Source organism: Podarcis filfolensis (genome assembly GCF_964270895.1).
Source record: "Podarcis filfolensis genome assembly, chromosome: 7".
Taxonomy (NCBI): Eukaryota; Metazoa; Chordata; class Lepidosauria; order Squamata; family Lacertidae; genus Podarcis; species Podarcis filfolensis.
The window spans coordinates 48,531,510-48,553,777 of record NC_139603.1 but is presented as its reverse complement, the minus strand read 5'-3'; the positions used below and the strand labels follow the sequence as shown (position 1 = coordinate 48,553,777).

Sequence of the window (22,268 nt, the reverse complement as noted above, 5' to 3'; positions counted from 1 at the left end):
AGCAAGATGGCTAACCTAAAAGCAATTACATTAAACGTGAGGGGGCTGGGAAACCCCATCAAAAGAAAACGCATCACCTCATACATAAACACCATGAAACCACATATCACCTTCCTACAAGAAATACACAACCCACCCAAAGGCAGCAAACTCCTGAGCGACCCCCGCTTCAGTCAACAGTGGGTCGCACGAGGCTCAGGGAAAGCTCGCGGTGTAGCCATAATACTCAGTAGAGACCTGAACTTCACTGCCACAACAGTCCTCAAGGACAAAAAAGGCAGATTCATTTTCGCTAAAGGGACACTAGATGGCAAAATCAAACTGACAATCGGCTCCATATATGCCCCAAACGCGAAACAATTAGAATTCTTCCAGAAGACACTAAACAAATTCCTCTCCTTCTCTGAAGGGGAAGCAATCCTAGGAGGGGACCTCAATCTAAATATGAAAGGTATATCCCTGAAAGACATCCACCCTACAACCCCATGGGCAACCTTCCTCCGAAGGAAACCCCCAACAACTAGGAACTCCTACAAGTTACTAAAAATGCTAAAAAACAGGGGTCTCTATGACATTTGGGGTGAGCAAAACCCGGGAGACATCAGCCATACATTCCAATCGGGACGTCACGATACAGTGTCCAGACTGGACAGCATTCTGCTCACACAGGGTCTGATCCCCTCAGTGGAATCAACAAACATAGGTAACATTAAAATCACGGATCATGCCCCAGTAGAAGTCACCGTTAAAATAGGAGAAGGAACACAAACCACCCCATCATGGTCCTTCAGTCCCATCCTAACTACAAACAAACAAATTAGAGAGAGTCTCACAAAAACCCTCCAAAACTACTTCAAGGAAAACGATGTAGACAATATAACAACCCCCCTCCTATGGGACACAATGAAAGCGGTCACCAGAGGCGCTTGCATAAAAGAGAAAACATCCCTTAAAAAACAAACCTCCTCAAAAATTAGCAAAATAGAACAAGACATCACAGCCCTCTCAACACGCTACAAACAAACAGGATCTAAAAAACTCCTCAAACTTATAGAACAAAAAAGGAGAGAACTAGACTCCCTAGAAATTAACAAAACAATGATCAACATTCTATATTCTAAACAACGTTTCTACGAATATGGAGGGAAAAACTCCAGATTACTAGCAAATAGATGTAGGAAAAAAGCACTCAAAACAAGAATACACTGCATCACCAAAAAAGACGGCAACATAACATTCTCCCCTGAAGAAATATCCTCAGAATTTGCAGAATTCTACTCCAACCTATACACCTCCCATAACCCACCAGAGAAGGAAATCAGAACATTTCTAGCAGGACTGACCATGCCTACCCTAACTGATGAGGAACAGGAATTCATGGACAGCCCTATCACCCCAGAGGAAATAGAAGTGGTCCTCAAAAACCTGAAACCACACAAAGCCCCAGGCCCAGACGGCTTCACAGCAGAATTCTATAGGAAATTCAAAGAACCCTTGATGCCCTACATGACCCGCCTATTCAACGACATCATAAAAGGGGGCCCCATCCCCAAAACCTGGACCCACTCCAAAATAGTCTCCATCCCAAAACCACTAAAAGACAGCCTCAAAGTAGAATCATACCGCCCAATCTCATTAATAAACCAAGACTACAAGATATTCACATCAATCTTGGCCAACCGCCTAAAAATCTTCCTACACAAGTTAATAGCCCCAGACCAGACTGGCTTTGTCCCTGGCCGCAATATAACAGACCCCATCAGGAAACTACTGAACCTGATCAAACACAGCAAGGCAACTAAACTCCCATTGACAATTATGTCCCTAGACATCCTCAAAGCCTTTGATTGCTTAGAGTGGAAATACATATTAGCAGTACTAACTAACATGAAATTTGGCCCCAACTTCCTACAAACCCTCAAACAAATATACTCCCAAGCCTCAGCAAAATGCAGAACTAACAATATGGATTCTAATACTATAGCTATCCAAAGAGGCACGAAACAAGGATGCCCACTGTCTCCCTTCTTATTTATCCTGGCTCTGGAACCCTTAGCAATCCGCATCCGAGCAGCCACAGACATCAAGGGAGTGGAAATAAAAGGCAGAACCTATAAATTAGGGCTCTTTGCAGATGACCTAATGGTCACAACACCAGACCCCATAAGCACAGCAACCTCCCTAATCAGAGAACTCAACACATTTGCAATGGTGTCGGGCCTACAGGTAAATTTTACAAAGTCAGAAGCTATGTGCTTCAACACCCCTCCTCACACCCAAAAAGAACTCACGAAGGTCACCAAAATAAAACTCTGCCACACCAAGTTCAGACACCTAGGGGTACAAATAACCAGAAACCTCAATAAACTGTACCTCCACAACTACAAGCCCCTGTGGCGACAAATTAACAAAGACCTAAAGAGATGGAATAACATGAATTTCACTCTCTCAGACAAAACAGCCATGATCAAAATGATCACACTCCCAAAACTAACCTACCTATTCCAAACCCTCCCAATCTGGATCCCCTCAACCCAACTCCGCAGTTGGCAGAGAAAACTACACTCTTTCATCTTCTCACATAAAAAACCAAGAATAAGCCCCAAATACCTGCACCTCCCCACCTCAGAAGGAGGATGGGGAATCCCCAACATAGAAGCATATTACATTGCCAACCAAATACGCCATATAATCCCATATATACTAGAAGATGAGACAAAACAATGGGTACACCTAGAGAGGGACACAATTGAAAATACCTGCACCACAACATACCCACTCCTCCCAAACAAACTAAAGAAAATTCCCACAACACTTAACAGGTACACACAGACCATGCTCAAAGCATGGAAAACACAAATAGGCAAACTATCCCCAACCCCATCCCCACTAATCCCCCTGGCGTACCACCCATTATTCCACCATGCAGCACAAAACCTCCAGATAAAAACCTGGCGAACCAAAGGCTTATATCGCCTAATAGACTTTTATAAAAATAACAAACCCTTGTCAACACAAGAAATACAAGACAAACTAGAAGACACCCAAATGCCCTGGTTAACACAACACCAACTACATGCCCTCTTAAACAACCCAACAGTAAAATCAGCAGCAACTAGACCCCTGACAACCTTTGAAAACCTCCTCCTAACAACAAAGGGAAACGGTAAAGGGGCGGTATCCGCAATATACAAAATACTACTCCAAAACCCCGCAAATCCCCTAGACGCAATCAAAAAACAATGGGAGAATGACATAGGCTATGAGATTAACCCCACTCAATGGACCAGAATGTGGTCTAAACCCCCCTTTAAATCCATATCAACGAAAAGAAAAGAACTCACACTGAAACTCACCTACAGGTGGTACCTAACACCAAGGAAACTAGCGCTAATACACCCAGGAACCTCACCAAAATGCTGGAGAGGGTGCACCTCCACAGGCACATACCTCCACATGTGGTGGGAGTGTCCCAAAATCCAACTATTCTGGACAATAGCCATACAAGAAATATGTAAAATAACTAAACAAGTATTAGACGTCACCCCAGAATTGGCCCTACTAAACATCTTCCAAGACAACAATGCCCATTTACACCACAAAGAACTCATAACCCACCTACTTTCAGCAGCCAGAAACACCATAACCAGACACTGGAGAGACCTGTCAGGAGTAAGCATGGACCAATGGTACCAAATAGTATGGGAAACAGCCCTACTAGAAAAATTAACTAATAAACTGAAACTGACACGGGGACAAACAGAAGAAGACACCTTCACCCCGGTATGGCTCCCCTTTATCACATACACAGCCCAACAGGACAACGACAATAATCCACCAACAGCATACAAATCAATATGGCTAACCTGATCCAAAACACCCACCCACCTCACTCACACACGAAAACAAAGATCACCACAGCCAATCACAAACAAACAATCACACCCTAGGCCAACCCCAACCTCTCTCACCACCAAAGGAACACAAGTGAACAACACAAGCACGCTGACACCAAACTCTACATACATTAAGCATAACAGAAACACCGCTACCCGACCCCACCCCCATCCATCTCCCCTCCCTCCACCCCCTTTCCTTTTTTTTTTCTTTTTTCTTTTCTTCTCTCCCTAATGCCTCATCAAATGAAACAGATTTGTAAAATTGTTACATGGAAGAAAAAAAAAATACGAGGCATTACACTTACACTGTAAAACAAGAAAACCCTTAATAAAATATTAAAAAAACAAAACAAAACAAAACAAAACAGGGGACTTCCAGGCCAAAGTGGCTCCCCTAAGGATACTTTCCTTCCTCTCCTATAAAAGGGGATCAGGCAGAGCCAGAGTGTGTTGCTTGTTGGTTCTCCTTTGGGCAAATGTTTTCCTGAACTGTGGGTAATATCCGAGGTCAGTTTCAATTTTGTGGTTTTTAATAGCCTCTAAGAGTTCTGGAGACAGTTGACCCTCTTGACTTTGTCTCTCAGCTTCCTTTTTAACAGTTTCCTTATTTCTGAGAAGTTTCCTCTTTTGAAGTCAAATGTGACTCTGTTGGGCTTTCTTGGCAATTGTCCACTTACATGCGTGGTGCGTTGCCCTTTTCTTAGCACAAATGAAAATTAGCCCATTGACAGGGAAGTTGCTGTTGCTGCTGCTGATGACATTTTATCTCCCTCTTCAGTCAGTAAAGGGCCCCAGAGCTCCTTACAGATCACTTCTTTAAACGGATGGTTCTTCCTTTTAGGCTTACAGCGTAAAAAGACATGGCACAAAAGGAAAATGGATTGGGGAGGAAGAAGAATTGAGCAAACTTAGGTGCAAGTTCATCATTTTAAATTAAGTTAATGGGTGGAAGAGCTGAAGGAGTGGAGGCACCCAAATCCTTAGGTCTGTCTGCCACACTTCTCAGCATGCCTTCTCTTCTTACTTCTTTCCTGCTTCTGAATGGGCATGTTTACAATTGAGGTGTTAGTTGCTAATTGTGACTGCAATGACTGGTCAGATGGGGTAGACAGATTACATTAAAGCAGCTGCTGAGCATGATGTTTCATTATACTTTAGTAGAAGCAGAGGCAGGGCTGGTTTAGACAAAAACATGCAGCATGCATGCAATAAATAGCCAGCAGCTCCAAGCTCAGGCGTTGCTCACCACTTTGGCACCCTCTTGCCCTGAGTTCCTGCTTGAGGATGATGGCTGCTTACTACTCTCTGCCCTAGCTCGCTAGCCACCACTGAATCAGGGGCTGACTTCTCCAGAAGGAGAAGAACATAATATTTAGAAAATGGGCCATTCGTTTAATTCTGAACAACCTACCAGGCTTATTCCAGTCAAGGATCTGCTAAAGCAGATCTGCTGCTGTAAAGCAGAAGAACCAGCAATCCTGCTGCTCAGGAAAGCCTGTTGATGCCAGAACAAGCAGTACTCAGTTCTTCAAGTGCCATACAGAAATATATATCTTGATTGCAATTCTTAATGAATAGTTTGAAAAACAAAGATTTACACAGAGAGATGAGCTTTTCAGCTTGCTTGCACTTCAGCTGGAGTCTTAATTTTGTTGTTGCTTTTACATGTTGATGCTATCAATTTTAAGTAGAGGCCAACACCATCGTTTAAATAATTGTTTGGCAAAGCTGGGAAGCAAACGTCCGAAAAACAGCAAAAATGTGTTTCAATATTATTTGGTAATTTGGGTTTCTCAAATGACTGTGAAAGAAATGAGAAAATTTCTTTTCACAGTCTTTCACATTTCCTCTGGCCCACCCACTCTGTTTTCCAATATTTTTCCAGACCTGTATGTTGTTGTTACTAGCAACCTCAACTGCAGAGGAATAAGAGAGGGGGCATAGCTCACTGATAGAGCGGAAACTTTCCATGTGAAAGGGTCAAATTTCAGTCCATGGTGTCATCATTTAAAAGGATTGTGTAGCACAGGAATAGAGAAGCATGGCCCTTCAGAAGTTGCTGGACAACTGGGCAGCCTGGGTGGGACTGATGGGAGTTGTAGTTTAGCAACACCTGGAGGGCCACAGCTTCTTCATCCCTGAGGTAGGAGAGGATAGGAAGGATCTGTATCTGAGACCATGGAGAGCCGCTGCCAGTCAGGATACAAAAACGGAATTGATGGACAAGTAATCTGCCCGAGTATAAGGTTGCTTCCTGTGTTCCTCTGAAACACCATCTCCCAATCATGAAGTTAGAACCTGGCTAAGCCTCCTTAAGACAAACTTTTCATAGCTCTGTCATTCAGGCCCATATCACCTCAGGTGCGACCATTTTTGATTCCTGAAAGCAAAAGAGTGGAGAATTGAAAGAGAAGAACAATGGATTTTGTTTTATCTGCCAGTGCCAAACTTGCCCCCTTCTCTCCATGCATCCCCTTTCTACTCCAGATTCCATCAAAAAGAATTGGGAACCTTAAACCTTAAACCACCTCCTTAATTGAGGTTTGTATAATAGAATTCACACCTTAAAAGCTTCTCAGTGGCCTCAGTAGCACTGCTGAGTGCCACAAGGCTGATTGAAGCGGAGAGCTCCTTTTTGAATCAAACTGTTAGCTCTTCTTCTGCAGATACGCTTCAAAGGAAAATAGATGCTTTGCTGGCCAGTTGCAATGTATGACAGCATGCAAGGCGGCTAAGCAGAAGTTTACATGTAAAGACTGATAAAAAAAAAGTAGAGGAATATTGTGAAGCCCTCATTTCAGCATACAAATACAGAACGGAGGGGGCATAATTTGCTTGAAGTGGTAGACAAATTTCATGCACTGTTCAGGCCAAGGAGTGACTCAGGTCACATCAGTACTGTACATTTAAGGGGCATGGCTTCACCCAAAGAATCCTGGGAACTGCGGTTTGCTAAGAGTGGTGGGAATTGTAGTTCTGTGGGAGGTAGATTACAGTTACCCGGGGTCATTGGGGTGAGGGAAGCTGTGTGCTTTAAATGTGGCTTAAATATATGGTGTAATACCCAAGATGATTCAGTTCCTATTCAGGCATTAATCATGACAACTGAAAATGTGAGGGGGATGAGTGGACACAAGCCATTTGCTCCATGGACTCCAACCTCCTCACCATCCTAGTCATTATCCACAAGTTGGAGAGTGACTGAATCTGGGAGACTTCCTCAACTCATGCAAGGATCCCTATGAAACGAAGGTTCTAAAATGTCTGGAGATTCTTACCAAGTCTAGGAGGCTTCCCCACTGCAGACAGTCACCATGCAACTTATAGAGGGATATGGAGCTAGTGTTCTCGTGCCCATCCTCCCCATCCCTTATGGATACATGAATAGGGCCAAAGTCTTCAAACCGTGACCTTGCTATTTCGTTTTCAATTAAGTATTTGAAAGCCCTTCAAAACTAGGCATCATTCTGACATTGTAATATTGACATTTCACACATGTACTTTATTTCACTGTTTCCCATGTGAAAATGAGAAGAAAGACTAGAGGTAATCTTAAAAGGATGTGAGGGCTTATATGGAGAGCTATTCCTTAAGGTATTCCTACAAAGGCCTATGAAGGACTTCATTAGACCATTGGCCAACACTGGTGCAGCTGGCTGATAATTAATGTATATGCTTCCATCTATCTCCCTGCCCTCATCAACGGATAGCACAGGGTGCAGCAGGCTTTCAGAAGTTTCTAAACCGTTTTCAACCATATTCTTATGTAGCCTTCATTGTGATAATTGGTCCTCCAGGTTACAAAAGTATGAATGACAGTTACCAGAGTTCCATGTTCCAGGAAATGCAGCAGTCTGCAAATAAAATGGAGTTGACAGAAAGCATTATGGCAAACCTTCAAGAGGGAAAAAAGAGAGAGGATTTTCTATCAGTAGAAAAGGTATATGTGATCACTAAATTAAATACATTAAAATGTGATCGGTATCCTGTAGCAGTTGTCAGCTTCATACTCTTCTACCAGTGTGCTTACAGACTTTATGCTAAATAGGAATAGATATAAAGCTGCTCTAATCTTACCACTAGTTCACTCCTATTATCAGAGTGACAACTTTTGACTTTCATTTCAACTTATTTTCTTAGATTTGGGATAAATCTACCCGTTATGAGTAATCATTGGAGAAGATTAAAAACTCCCTAGCAGGATAGAGTAGTTGTTGAATGATTTGAGTCAATTTACTGTGATACGGTCTGGAATCCAAAGAGCCAGTTTAGGAATGTTCATTGATTATTTTCCCCTTTAGCAGCAGACTTTGATGCACATTTAACAGAAACCCCCCCAAATGCCCTTAATAAATTGGGATCTAATTTAACATTCTGAAAATATGCATATTTTATATTTTAGTTTGCTCTCTGTTTACCATGGCACTGTGTGTGTGTGTGTGTGTGTGTGTGAGAGAGAGAGAGAGAGAGAGAGAGAGAGAGAGAGAGAGAGAGAGAGAGAGGAATAAGCTTCATAGAGTAGTCCCCTCAAAAAAGTAAATTACAGCTTTCAGACCCCTAATTTTTTCCACCCTACATCACTGACAGATGTTCCAGGACATATCACAAACTGCTTTGGAAGGCTCTCTCCATTTCCAAAGTTGTTTACATTGTGGAAATGAGAGCTACTGTTTGAGAAGTACAGAACCAAGGCAATTCTGGGTGCAAATAACTAATTGTGTAAATGTTTTGATCCTGCCCATTTTAAATACAAGCTGAGCTGGGATAGCTCAGTCACTAGAGCAGGAGACTCTTAATTTCATGGTTGTGGGTTCAAGTCCCATTTGGTGCCAAAGTTTCCTGTATTGCAGCGGGTTGGACTAGATGACCCTCGTGGTCCCTTCCAACTCTGGAGTTCTATGATTTTATAATGCATCCATCAGTGGCTAGGAAATAGTAGTTAGAGCAGCTTAGATTGCTGTAGGGAATATGAAAGCATTTTGAGTTTTTACTGTATTCTTCATAGAGACTAATGAAAATAAACAACTGTATTTGTGAAAATTGTTTATTTACAGAGCTGAAAATTGAGTTTATTGTGATGATTACACACTTCCAATATGCTTGGAAATAAAGAAGCTTACTAGAAAGAGATACATCTCATATTCTTTTGAATGCAAATGATAGTTTGTTTTTAAAATCAGAATTAAAACTGTTTTTTGTTTAAAACTTGAGAGATGAAACTGTTGCAATTTTGCGTGTTTGTGACCTGGACTATGTGGATTATTCAAGGGTGAAGACTCATATTTTGGGACAGTCACCTTCTGGCTCTTTCCCACCCTGTGGATTTATCATCTAGCTTGCATTCACTTTTTAGAACCACCTTCCTGGTTTTAGATTGTGCAGTGCTAAAGCAAAGCAGCATATTCCTCTATATAAAATGTTTATGGTTAAACATTTTAGTAGGAATATATAGATGCACCAAAATGACTTGACCTAGGGGTCTTAGTAGACCATAAGCTTAACGTGAGTCGATAGTGTGACTGCAGCAGCAGAAAACACACACAAAAACACCTAATACAATTCTAGCCTTTATCAACAGATCTATCTAAGGAAATAATAGCTCCCTTGGTCAGATCCCAAATGGCAGTATTGTGTACAGTTCTGGGCACCACACTTTAAGGAGGATATTGACAAGATGGAACATGTGTAGAGGAGGTTGACCAAGATGATCTAGGGTCTGGAAGCTAAGTCTTATGAGGAACAGGGGGGAGTTAGGTATATTTATATAGAAGACTAAGATAGCCATCTTCAAATATCTGAATGGCTATCGCATGGCAGATGGATCAAGCTTGTTTTCTGCTGCTCCAGAGGGTAGGGCCTGAATCAATGGATTCAAATTACAAGAAAGCAGATTCTGACTAAATATTAGGAAGGACTTTTGTGATTGTAAGTGCTGTTCGGCCATGGAATATGCTACCTCAGAAGGTGTGGTGGGTTCTCCTTTTTTGGAGGTTGCTAAACAGAGGTTGTACGGTCATCTCTTAGGGGTTCTTTAGCTGTGATTCCTACATTGCAGGGAGTTGGGCTAGAAGATGTTCCTTGGGCTCCCTTCCAACACTACAATTCTGTGATTCTAAGGGGGGGGGGGAGAATTATCAAAACTTGGTTTCCTTTCTATGCTAAGTTTACTCTTTCTCAAAAATAAAATGAATTCAAACATGGAAAAATGTAAACATCTAAAGCTGTAGAACAAAAAAGAGGAAAAACATGCATTTTCTTAGAGACATCAGAGTATCAGAGAGGTTAAAGAGATGCTGATTTTTCTACTGAGTGCTATATTTAGAAATTGCATGTGTGGAAGAAATGTTCTGCTTGCACGCCCAGAGAATGAAAATCAAGTCAACTCCTTGGGCAATTTTATCACAGGAAACTTGGTTGTTTTGTTTTCTTTCAACAGCAACATCTTATTAAAATCTTTCATTTTGATAGAAATTCTATAGCTATGACTATTGCTATAGTTTGGAAATCTCACTCGTGGGAACCTGTTAAATAGACTACAATACTTTCCTATTAAAAGACAGAATATAGTTTGAGGGGGAATAAAAGGTAAGCATTTTTCATTCCAAATGAGGATTGAAAATAAACATTTAAAGACGTGGTTAAATTGAGCCTAGAATTTCCTCTGGATAATTTCTATGAGTTTTATCCTGTCCTTCACAAGCAGAGTTCCATTCATACCACAGGACTTGCCCTTTCTCTCTTCTCCTTATGTGACCCCAAAATCTACTCAGAGGGTGCATGTGGGGCTCAAGGGAAGAAGAGGGGGGAAGTTCCATCATGCAAGTAGATGTCTGGCGCTCAAGCCTAACAGCACTGTTGGGATGCAATGTGCTTATTAATTATGTTGATGTTTGTGCTTTGCTATGGATAGAAAACCTGCTAGAAGAAACCACTGATCAGTGTAATTGTTCTGTATTCATTTTAATACCTTATTGCCATTGTGTTTGTAGCTGCTCTGAAGAAATCACATTAAGCCAGAACATCAAATGAGAAGCAAGCATGCTGCACTGATTTACTGTCACACTTTGTTTGGCGAATAAATGTGTCCTTTCTGATTCCATGCTTGGGGTGCATTGTGGACTTAGATGCAGCCCAGTCCTTTAATCTTAAATGTAGTGGGAATTTTTCATGCGTAACTTGCCTAATTAAATACTTTTATTTATAACTCGCTACCTAAGAAATTCAGAAAGTAGCTTCCAATCGCAACAAAAACATGTTATAACGTATAAAATTCAAAGTCAGTGAAACAGCAGAAAACATGATATAAATCAATAATGAATAAAATGTAGTTGTTTGCTAAAGGCCCAGACCAAAACAAAACAAAACCCATAATGCACCTGCCCCCTCAAGCTCAGCAGATTAGGTGCCAGGTGAGGCTGTTCTGAAGCTAGATCACCACCACAGAAAAGGTCCTAACTCCAGCTGCCCCCAAGTAACTTTTGAAGGCAGGGGACAACCAGAGAAGGGTCTGCAGAGATTATTTTAACAAATCTGCAGTTCAAATGGAACCATCACCTGTCTTAGTGAGAAACCTTTGCTTCTGAAGGAAGAAATCTCTTTTGCTGTACCAGCTAGCATCCTGAAGCAGATGTGCCACCATGCAAAAGAAGAAGCCCTCTTCCTCCTCCTCTCTTTTCTAACCACAGCGAACTGCAGAGCTTGATCATCTGTGCCAAAGCAAACAGAACAAGAATCGGATGAACTTTACAAACAAGTAGAGCAAGGACAGCATTATTTTACCACACAGCATTTCCTCAGTCTTGTGGTAGGACAGATAGGACTGACTGTGGCCAGAGCAGAATTCTACTCCCCATTTACTAAGCAACCTCCCCTGTGGTTTGTACATCAGTCATGAATTCCCCAATACTGTGGTGAGGAGAGCTGTATGCCTTTTCTCAGTTGGTGCCTGAGCCTGTCATGACCCTTGGTTTTGTGTCTCCTCTTCCAGTATAAAATAACATATGAAAACAATAACAAGTGAATTTCATTATTTTGTTAAGAATCTTCAGTAATGCTTCTTCATGTCCCAGAAACATCACATACACACAATATGGATAATACATGTCAGATTCTTGCAAAAGCAATAAATTACTTCCCTGTTCCATTATAATATGATATACACCTTTGCTTGGCCTTTATTTTAAGAAGGTACAGTAGGATTGCGCTGTGCGTATCATATTGACTTGTTGTGTTCAACTATATAAACACTTCAGAAAAGTATCCTCTTTCCCTGTAGTGCAGCTAATAATTATTTTTCTTTATATCTGCCACATATGTGTGTCTCAATTTGGACAATATTTGGAATGCTGTTGTTTTGTTTTCTTTAACAGAAACACAATGCCACAATTATCAGTTTGTGAACAAGGTCATTGCAATAGACAGCAACATTGACGTGTTCCCAGGGAATGTACTAACCGTGAACTTTTATCCACAGGGGGGAAAATGCAAAATATTGGTTAAAGGCAGGGATTCCCTTGAAGTATGTAACAAAAAGTGATGGATTATACTGCAATGAACAAGAGCACTTATTTTACTCAGTGTAATAGAAGTCCTTAGACATACGTTTGCAAATATTTATTTTACTCACTACTTTTGGGAAGATTTGGCAAATTGGCAAACTGATTACCGCTGTTACAGAAAGCATGCAGAGTCTTGTAATCTAAATGTTAATTTGCTCATAGAGTTTCATTCTCTTCTGTGCAAAGAGAAAGAAAAGAGAAAATACTTTCCTGATTCCAGTTGTTATAATTATGCCATGTTTTGTTTTTGTTTTCCTTAAATTGTTTTGGTTTGGTTTAAGTGGAGCTTTGTAGGTGGCCGAATAAGAACTTCAAAATTAGGAATTCTGTATAGCTTTGCCACATGCAGAAGAGAACTTTACAAATAAATAAAATTGAGCAGTCTGATAAATACTATAAAATGATGACATTCTGTATTTTAAACTGTGAAAACAGAAATGATAAATATTTAGGTATCCCAAAGATCCCTCTTTTCTCACTAACCACAGTGAAATTAGTTGCTGCTTTTTAAATCGAGTCTCTAGCATAGCTTGAACAGCAGTGGAGTAATTCAACAAGCATTAGACGAATACTCACATTTTAGTGGCATCTGAGTATAATCAGAGATAGAATAATACATTTTAACTGCAGCATTATTTAAATCACTGAACATGTGGGGGAAATTTAGGATACAGAGAATGCCAAGACAGCCAGAATGGCAATTGTATAATTAAAGGTGGCGTTTCCCTTTTGTTAACTATCTAAGGCTGGTTGTGAGTTTAATCAGATATTTCCTGGTGCATGCTTTGGCTACTACAAAGCACTTTGATGTCTTGGCAGTTCATGTCAGAGGATTTAATATCTGCAAATATTAACTCCGTGCATTTTTCAGTCACATGGAGCAGGCGTATTGGGCCAGCTCCAAATTCTGCTGCGAACATGTGGTGCTCACAATGTTTTGTGAATTGGGGTAACATCATGCATTATTTTTGAACCTTGATTTCCAGTGACTTTTGAGGGAACATGAATTCCAGAGGTGCCTGAGTTGCAAAAGATCCCTCCAGTCTGGTGTAATGAATGAAAAGGCGATGCAGTTAATCAAGCCCTTTTGTAGGGTTTTGCATCAGGCTCTGCTGAATTATTGTTTTGTTGCTTGGCCCTTAAGCACAGATATTAATGGGAGGAAGGTCAGTAGAAAATTCCAGTCACAATCCCCATGCTAAAGTAGTGATAGTTGGCCTCTGTGATCCAAAATTTATTTTCACAATCTTACCTTAAGTTTGTTTACAGACATACTCCATTTTCAAATGATTTTGCTGTTTAATAATAATAAAAGAAGTGACTCAGTCAAGGTTCTCTGCATTTAGATGCTCATGTTAAGCCTCTCAGAAGCTATGAACGCCCAGGCAATTGAGTCAAATTGAATGCTGGTTTATTGCCTTAGTATTTCCTGGCAGTTAGAAGTATGCACAATAATTGTTTGTATAGCACTCCCCCTCACACAATCAAGTTAATACATTTGAAGGTACAATATACTCATTCATTGAGTAGATTGGCGAAGGAGTTACCCATTATGGAATGTAGCCTTAGCTCCGTAGTTCTAACTGCAGAAGCCATCCCACTCAGACTTCAAGCATAGTTGTTTAATTTTTTAAAAATTGCTTTTATTTAAATTTTCCTGTGGTTTTAAAGAGGTAACAGTTCGCTGGCTATGGTGAAAGCCTTCAAGGTTTCCAGAGGGGGTAGAAGTTGCAGTAAAACCAACCATAAGTCTTTTATGGGCTTAAGCCCACTTTGTCGGATACAAGGTGTAATTATGACCTTTCCCACGGAGTTGTCTTGGGTCTCTGAGCCACCTTTTATGTTTTCAAAAATAAATAAATAAGTTTCCTGTAAAAACCAACAATGGTGTGTCGCTCTTACTTCAGTTTCTGCAAACACTTTTATAGCTATCAATGCTATAGTTCTGGGGAAATGTTTTTATATGATTCCTCTTCTGATAATCTGCAAATATGCCTGATTAATGCTGATGGCATTTCATTTTGAGTCATTTTATTTCTCTGTCTAAACATGCGTATGTGAAATCCAACTCTCCAAATAAGCCAGCTTTGCTCTCTGTTCATAGATCCGTGCCTATTATTTTTTCCCCAAGATGCGATGGTGCCATGAATCCTCTTCAGTTAACTTGTAAAATGAATGCTAAATTCTGCTTTAATCAGCTATTCATCTTAGCAGCATTTGTCACAGAACCATCCCCCTTCTCAACAAACTGAACATGAAAGAGAGTAGGCTGAAAGCCTTAGCAATTGCACTCGGCCCTTTCTTTCTTTTGTCACCAATACAGTAGATTCTGGTGTCTCCTAGACAACAGCATCTAAAAGGCTTTCTAATTTCAATCTCTCATGGCTTTTCCTTCAGATTGTTGATGTCTCCTTATACAGGCAACCAGTAATCAACATTTGTCCAGATTTTTTTTAATGTAGGCGATTTATATGGCTTTGATGACTTTTTTCATCTATCTGGCTTGTATTCAAGGATGATACAAGAAAAAGCAGGTGTTTATTCATAGTATAGTTATTACCATCTCTTCTGCTTCTAGTCAGTTTTGTTTATAGTGCTGCTTATTGTTCCATTTCAAATTTTCCAGTGCATATTTTCTTGGAAAATATTGGATATTTGGATTTTATAAAAAACAACAACTCTAAACTGTTTTTAGTAGATGCATATTTCACTTTCAGAATCACACAGTTTTGCTTCAGTGCAATCCTGTGTACGTTGCCTTAGAAGTAAACCCTACTGAGTTCAATGGGACTTACTCCAGAGTAAATCTGGATAGGATTGTGACTTTATTTATCTAGATGGGCAGCTCCTCCCTTGGAGTGTACTCACCAGGAAATGAGCCCCATTAAACTCAAAGGGGTCTCAGAGGGAACTGCTTTTGAGTCAAGATGTATAAGATTTTGCTGTAAAAGTACTTTAAAACAGATAAGGCAACCTAACGAAATCTCTAATTGCTTTTTGGTTGTTGTTTTTTAGAAATACAGTGTTTGTAATTTTGGGGGTGGGTTGTTAGCCACCTTGAGTTTTTAAAAGGGAGAGGAACTAAACATGAGAGGAATAAATGAAGAGATCTGCAGGGGTGGGAAGCAGAGAAGAATGGAAGGTTTGCAAATGGGATGTAGAGAGACTTCCAGTTGTGCAAGGACAGGAGAGTGTCAAAGCTAATCAGAGAGAAAAAAAGAAGTTTATGGAACTCTACTGAGAAGAAAGGAGCTACACAGAGGGGGGAAAGGCATTTGAGAGATGGGGATGCAAGCCAGTGACAGGACAGAAAAACATTCTTCCTAAAGGCACATAGTATTAGATACGGAAATAAGGTATGCTGTGGATGGGAAGGGAAAGAGGCTTTATGGAGAGTGGTGTTCAACTTCAGTACACTTGTAACGGGCAGAGACCGAGGAGAATGTGCATCATGGCAAGGGTGGACAGAAGGTAGATTGAGAGCTTCTGGTAGAACGTTTTTTTTTTTGCTCCTAATTGTTGTGACGATTGTGGCAACAAAAACTGACCACACACAAACCTCTATTTTGCACCTGATTCCCGTTGATGGATCTTACTGTTCAAGATCCTACTGTTGAAGTAAAAACTATGTTGGTTCTGCCATCTCAAAGTCTGTTCACCTTTGCTCTATGGAATACTGAGAAAACAAGGTTAGCAGATCATGAGTTATAAATAAACCATTAAGTTAAAACTATTTCAGTTCTTAAAAGTTACTCTGGCCCTCTGAATAACTTGAGTCATACACACCTGCAATGTAAGCAGATAAAAGTCCTTAAAGCACTTAGGATCTGTCAAGTCTTCAAGGGGAAGGAATTCCATGATAGCAAGAGCGGTGCAAATGGATAAGAAAATGTTTCCTCATAAGATTGTGATAAGGAATGGGAAGAGAAGAGATCATCTTTCACATACGTAGGAGCCAAACCTTGTAGGATTTGACCTAGTGGAATGTGCATTAAACTCAGTTGGACTCTTATGATTTATAAGGGCTCATGTGTGGCTAGGTGCTTGGAAATTTGATGCTAGATCTTCTAAGATTTTTGAGATATTTCTTCCATCCTATATTGCTCAAAAAAATAAAAATATCCTCAACTGAAGAGGGGTCAAGTTACACTCTTTTACTTTAGAATAAAACCAAATATGTGTTGTTTGCTCTTCTAGACACTGCTTTAATGTTTGTCAGCTGTAGGTGAAGTTGATAGCATTCTATTGTCCTCCTTTGCCTGCTTTTTAATCTTCATTCTGTGTTATGTTTTTTTCCTGCCTTGCATATAATGTTTTTAAAAATGCGCAAAACATTTTACACACTGGCTCATCCAAATGATTTGGTCGTGGTTGGAGGCAGCATACCTCTACATACTATTTGTTGGAAACTCTAGGTGCTCCTGTGCTCAAGTCTTGCTTGCAGGCTTCATGTAGGCATCTGGCTGGACCAAATGGGCCACAGGCCTGATTCAGCAAAGCACTTCTTATGTCCTTATGGAAATGTTGGTCTGGGGAAATAGTGGTCAAAATATACTGTGACTAACCTGCAAGTGGCTAATGTCAAAGCTGCTCTGTTTTGCAATTGTTGTTTTGACAATGAGGGAATAAGGGTGTGCTTAATATAAACTTACATTGACATCTTAAGATCAGCTCACTTCCTCTGATGTATCCATGGCATGGGACATTGTAGGAAAAAGAAATGCAGAAGATATAAAGTGTGGGAAAGAGCAGATGACCATAAAAGCAAGTAAGTTGACGTCAATGCAGATAAAAACCCACTCTAAATGTAATCAGCAGTACATTCCTTTCTTAAACACTGGAACTTCCCTTAACTATAAATATAACCATGGAGCATGATTCTAACTAAGCATATACAGTGGTACCTTGGTTTAAGAACAGCTTAGTTTATGAACAACTTGGATTAAGAACGCTGCAAACACGGAAGTAGGTGTTTTGGTTTGTGAACTTTGCCTTGGAAGCAGAACATGTTCCGCTTCGTGTTGAGTGTGTTCCATTTGTAAATTGAGTCCTCTGCTGCTATGAGAAAGCACACCTTGGTTTAAGAACGGACTTCCAGAACGGATTAAGTTTGTAAACCAAGGTACCTCTGTATGGTCATCTTCCTGTTCTTGCTAGGGTGGCCAGATGTAATGAGAAAATGGGGTTCCTGTTCCTTTTAACAACTGCACAGATGAGGGAATTTAGGTAAATGCAGCTTGTTGTGCAGAGGTGAGAAAATCTGCATCTGCTAAAAGTCCTCCCAATACATACATCTGAAAAGTTCAGAACCCTTGTTTCTTTACTTCTGCTGACTTAGATTGTCACTTGCTTTCTTTCTTAGTTAAAAAAAGGAATAGTGGCACTGCCATTTCTGCTACCCACCTTAGGTGAAAATGTCGTGCACTTGTGGGTCCCAACCACTAGCTGAATATCTGTGTCTTAGGAGTATTTTATTTTATTCATTAAATTTGTATACCGCCCTATATCTGTATATCTGAAGGCGGTTCACAGACAGTACAGGGCGTCTCATTTGATGACTATGACTACTTGCCCCTGCCTGGTATGATGTTCTCAGTTGCTTATTGGATAGTATTCATTAAATTTTCTTTTAAATGTAAAATCATGTGTTGTGGGTCCTTTTGAATGGCATCTTCTGAAACTGATGATTGGAGCTTCTGGGGGATTGCAGGAACAATGTATAGCTCAAGTAATAAGATTCCGTTAAAAAAAAAAGTGCATTGTCGCTAAGTAGCTTTTAAAAGAAATCCTGTTTCCCAGCTGGAAGATCCAAGGAACAAATGCATATTAAAATAGATACTGTGGACAATTTTAAGGGAGGCAGAACAAATACAACCAACTGATGTCGAAACATTCAGATAGAAACAATATTCTGAAATTCTGTGGTCAGCATTGCCAATGCCCGCAGTCTGAAAAATATGGTGTTTCACATGTACTAACAATGCGTAGTGAAATATTACTCTGAAATCTGTTTATGGTCATTTAATTTAGCTGTGCCATGGTACTGATCATCACTATGTGAAAATGTCATTCTTCTTTCTTGAAGTATCAGGGCTCCTGCTGACTTTCAGTTTCGCATGTGGATGAAAGGAATGTGTGCCTTTGAAAAGCTTTTTTTATTAGAATGTGCTAATGAAGCTTTAGGGCTCTCAACACTGGATAAGATAATCCATCATATTTGTGGGTGTGAGCATGACCATGCATATCTCTGACTACTTTTTGCATTTTATAAGGGTTGACTTCATCCCCGCCCCCCTTTTGTAAGGGCTCCTAAGGCTTCTGCCAGTTAGACTCTAGACAGCTAACAGCAACTATGGCAGTGATACTGATAACAGAAACTCTGGTAAATGACATTTCAGGAACTGTGTTGTGTGCTCAGACTTCATATGAGCAAGAGGATTTTTGGGGAAAAAAATGTTTAGGGGAGATATTTTCATCCCTTCTACAAATAGTTCCAGCACATAGTAATTCCATCATATGCTTCCACCACACCAATACACTTGTACTAACCTCATTGATTTACATTGGTCCAGCAATACACAGTTAAAGCTTGTCCAACATCTGCATGCTTATTTGAGAATCCCTGTGGCAGATAGATTCATCACAATATAGCAGCTCCATCCCAGGTGTAGGAGCTCTACATGGACTTCCCATTTGTTGCGGTTCCCTTACCCCAGGGTAAGGAAAATGGGTACCAAAATCCTGTGTGTGTGCGCTAGAATGCACATGGTGCTGTGGATCAAGAATTTGTCTCCTAAAGCATTTATTTCCTATAGCCACATCTATAAAAACCTGATGCAAATAAGTCTTTTAATCCATTTTTTTCACAGTCAAGAAGAGACTGAGGGGAAATAAAACGACACATATTTGGGTCGAGTAGTCTGATCTAGCAAATACATAGTTCTTGAGGTTTATAACTTTTTGACAGGTTCAGGAGAAAAGTTTGCTTTTAGTGTATTGCAGCCTGCTTCTATTGCATGTACTAACAGGCTACAGTTAGTTGATTCTGTTTAGAACAAGCATTTCCATCAGCCTTTGCATAATTTCACACTAATAATGTGGCTGCCCTACATTAGCTGTTCAATTGCACAATAAATCACTTGTTTCATGTGTGTCCTCTGTTTCTGGTGGCTTACCGAATGTGTTATGCATCAAGTCCCCGCAGTTATGAAGACCTTGAGACTATCATTAGTTTTCATTTTCCTTCGTTGACACAGACACAATTTAGTCTTCTTCACAGAGATGTTGTTGCATGAGTGTAATAGGCTTTAACAGTTTATGACTTCTGATGTACTGTTTCTGTTTGAGATTAAGGCAACATTTTCATTTTGAAAGCTTCGGTATTTTTCCTCCTTCCCTTTTAAATGCACACATTTATTAGACACCTTTTCAGCCTTCAAAGATAACAGTGATTTGTGTTTTGCCTCTTTATATGTGTTAATTTCATAAGAATAGCTGTGTTTCAGATATTTGTGAGAAGCAAAGATGAAATAAACTCTCCAGGCCAGTACCGAATTGTTTGCCTTAGCATCATCATAATCACCATTGCTTATTTGTAGGCCACTTTTCCATGGTAAACCATGCTCAAAGCAGCTCAAAGCATTAGAAAAATGTGCGTAATAAAACATAACATTCAAGTATAAGGCACCAATTACAAGGCATAGCAAATCTCAGTAGTCATACAGATGTTAATAGGCTAATCAAAATATCTTATCTTAATAAATATACAATAAGATCAAACAATTAACTAATTCATAATAAGGCATATCCTACGAGAACACAATCCAAATAGCAGGAAAAATAATGCATATCTTAAAAACTAAATGTTTTCCCCAGCAACCGCTAAACTAAAGCCCACCCTGATTGCTTCTAGGCATCTTGAGCAGCCTTTATAGCTGGAGTCAGTCAGCTGCACTGTGATGTTTCACTTGGAGAATAACTGTGATTCAAACATGAATTGCATTTACAATAATAACTTGATAATAATGACAAAATCAATCTTTAGTGTTGTTACTTTGGAATTGGTATTTAATGTAGTTCCACTTAAGGGCATTCCAATTTTAAAACATTACTCTTCATATTTTTCAAACTTACTTTGAAGTTGCCTTATAAATATTCAGGGTGTGTGTGTTCTTAAATCTAACATTGTTTCATATGGATAGGCTCAAATGCTGTTCCTTTGGAGGAATAAAATCTGTGAATGCATAAAAAATCAGGTAGAAGTGAGGGAGTTTCCCAGTACTTCCCATTATAGGTGTTAATATTGTATCTGTGGTAAATGAAAAATAAAACTGTTGGAATGGAGATACACTAAGTAGGCAATCCAAAATTCTCCTCTTCCAGTTTGTCTAGCTACTCCAAAGAGGAATACACCTGGAAATGTTACCGCTCTTAGCATCCTGAGATGAATGATTTGCTCTTAGTTAAAAGGCAAAAAGCAAGCATTAAACAGCTTGCTGCTCCAGATGTTTTGCTACCCTAGGTAGTTACCTGCCTCAGCTCGGCCCTGCAGCAGGTTGGATTGCTTTTGAGTCATTTGTATTTCCCACATTGTTTGCTGTTCCCAGTACTTTGCATTGTCAATGATAAATACATTTTGAGTATCCCCCCCCCCCCAGTATTAAATCAAGAAATCAGGTACTTTAAAGAAAATATTTTTCTGTAATCTAGTGTAATGACTGTAATTGTCTATGCTAAGTAGTAAAAAAAAAAACTTCTCTGGACACTAAGTGTCCCATTTTCATGAAATTGGGACGTGGCAGAGACAGCAATAGCAAATATTAAACTCAATATACAACTACTGTTTACAGCTTTTATCAAAACACACAAACAGAATGCCTTGAATTTGTTGCAATACAATATTATTGTTACTATAACTTTTCAGAAATAGTGTGGAATATTTGCAACTTGTGCAAACAGCTGCTTCCAGGAGAGTTACTGTGCCTAATGTGTTTAATTTGTTGAAAGCCGCCCAGAGTGGCTGGGGCAACCCAGTTAGATGGACAGCATATAAATAAAGTATTATTACTATTATTATTATTATTATTCACACACCGCACTAAGTCAAACCTTGGCTCAGTGCAAACGTGGGGTCTCCTGGAGAGGAGCTTACAGCCACCTTGGGCTTCCGCCAGTCATTCTAGCTGCTGTGCTGAACTAAGCCAAGGCTTGACTTCAAATGTTGTCCAAACCTCGGATCGCTCTCCAGACTAGCCATGGAGCTGTAACCAAGGTATGTTTTTGGTCACCATTTGTGGCTAGTCTGCAGAGAGCGTAACCATGAGCCTGGGTTCAGATGATAAACCTTTCTGTATCTCTTCATGGTGCAACAGAAGAGAACCAGGGAAGAGCAAAGCCACTGCGAGCTCCTCTCCAGAAGCTTGTACACTAAGCCAAATTTTGACTTAGAGCAGTAGTTCCCTCTTGGTGGTCTGCAGACCCCAGGGGTTCCATGAAACCCACACAAGGGGTCTGTGGCACCATTCACATAACAAAAACTACCATAGAAATATCAGAATTTTCAGAAGTAGGGAATCCATGGCTTTGCTTTTGAAAAACTGAGTATGTAGGTAATTGGGAACCACTGGCTTAGACAGTTGTACAAATGCTGGGGAGAGTTCCATTCCCTTTTCCAGCTACCTAAACAATAATGTTACATTGCTGGAGTAGACCGTATGGATTGTGTTTGCTCGAGAATGGAATGGCTGCTTCTGCCCTCAAGTGGGTGTCTTGTTATATATCTGTATGAGGCATGAATAATAATGGCCAAATA

General features: G+C 40.0%; 1 protein-coding gene across 4 annotated transcripts in view; it reads left to right on the top strand.

The window, feature by feature from the left end:
- The window catches only part of CDH2 (cadherin 2), a 127,519-nt gene that overhangs the window by 52,868 nt on the left and 52,383 nt on the right, over window positions 1-22,268 (top strand). The window lies entirely within an intron of this gene.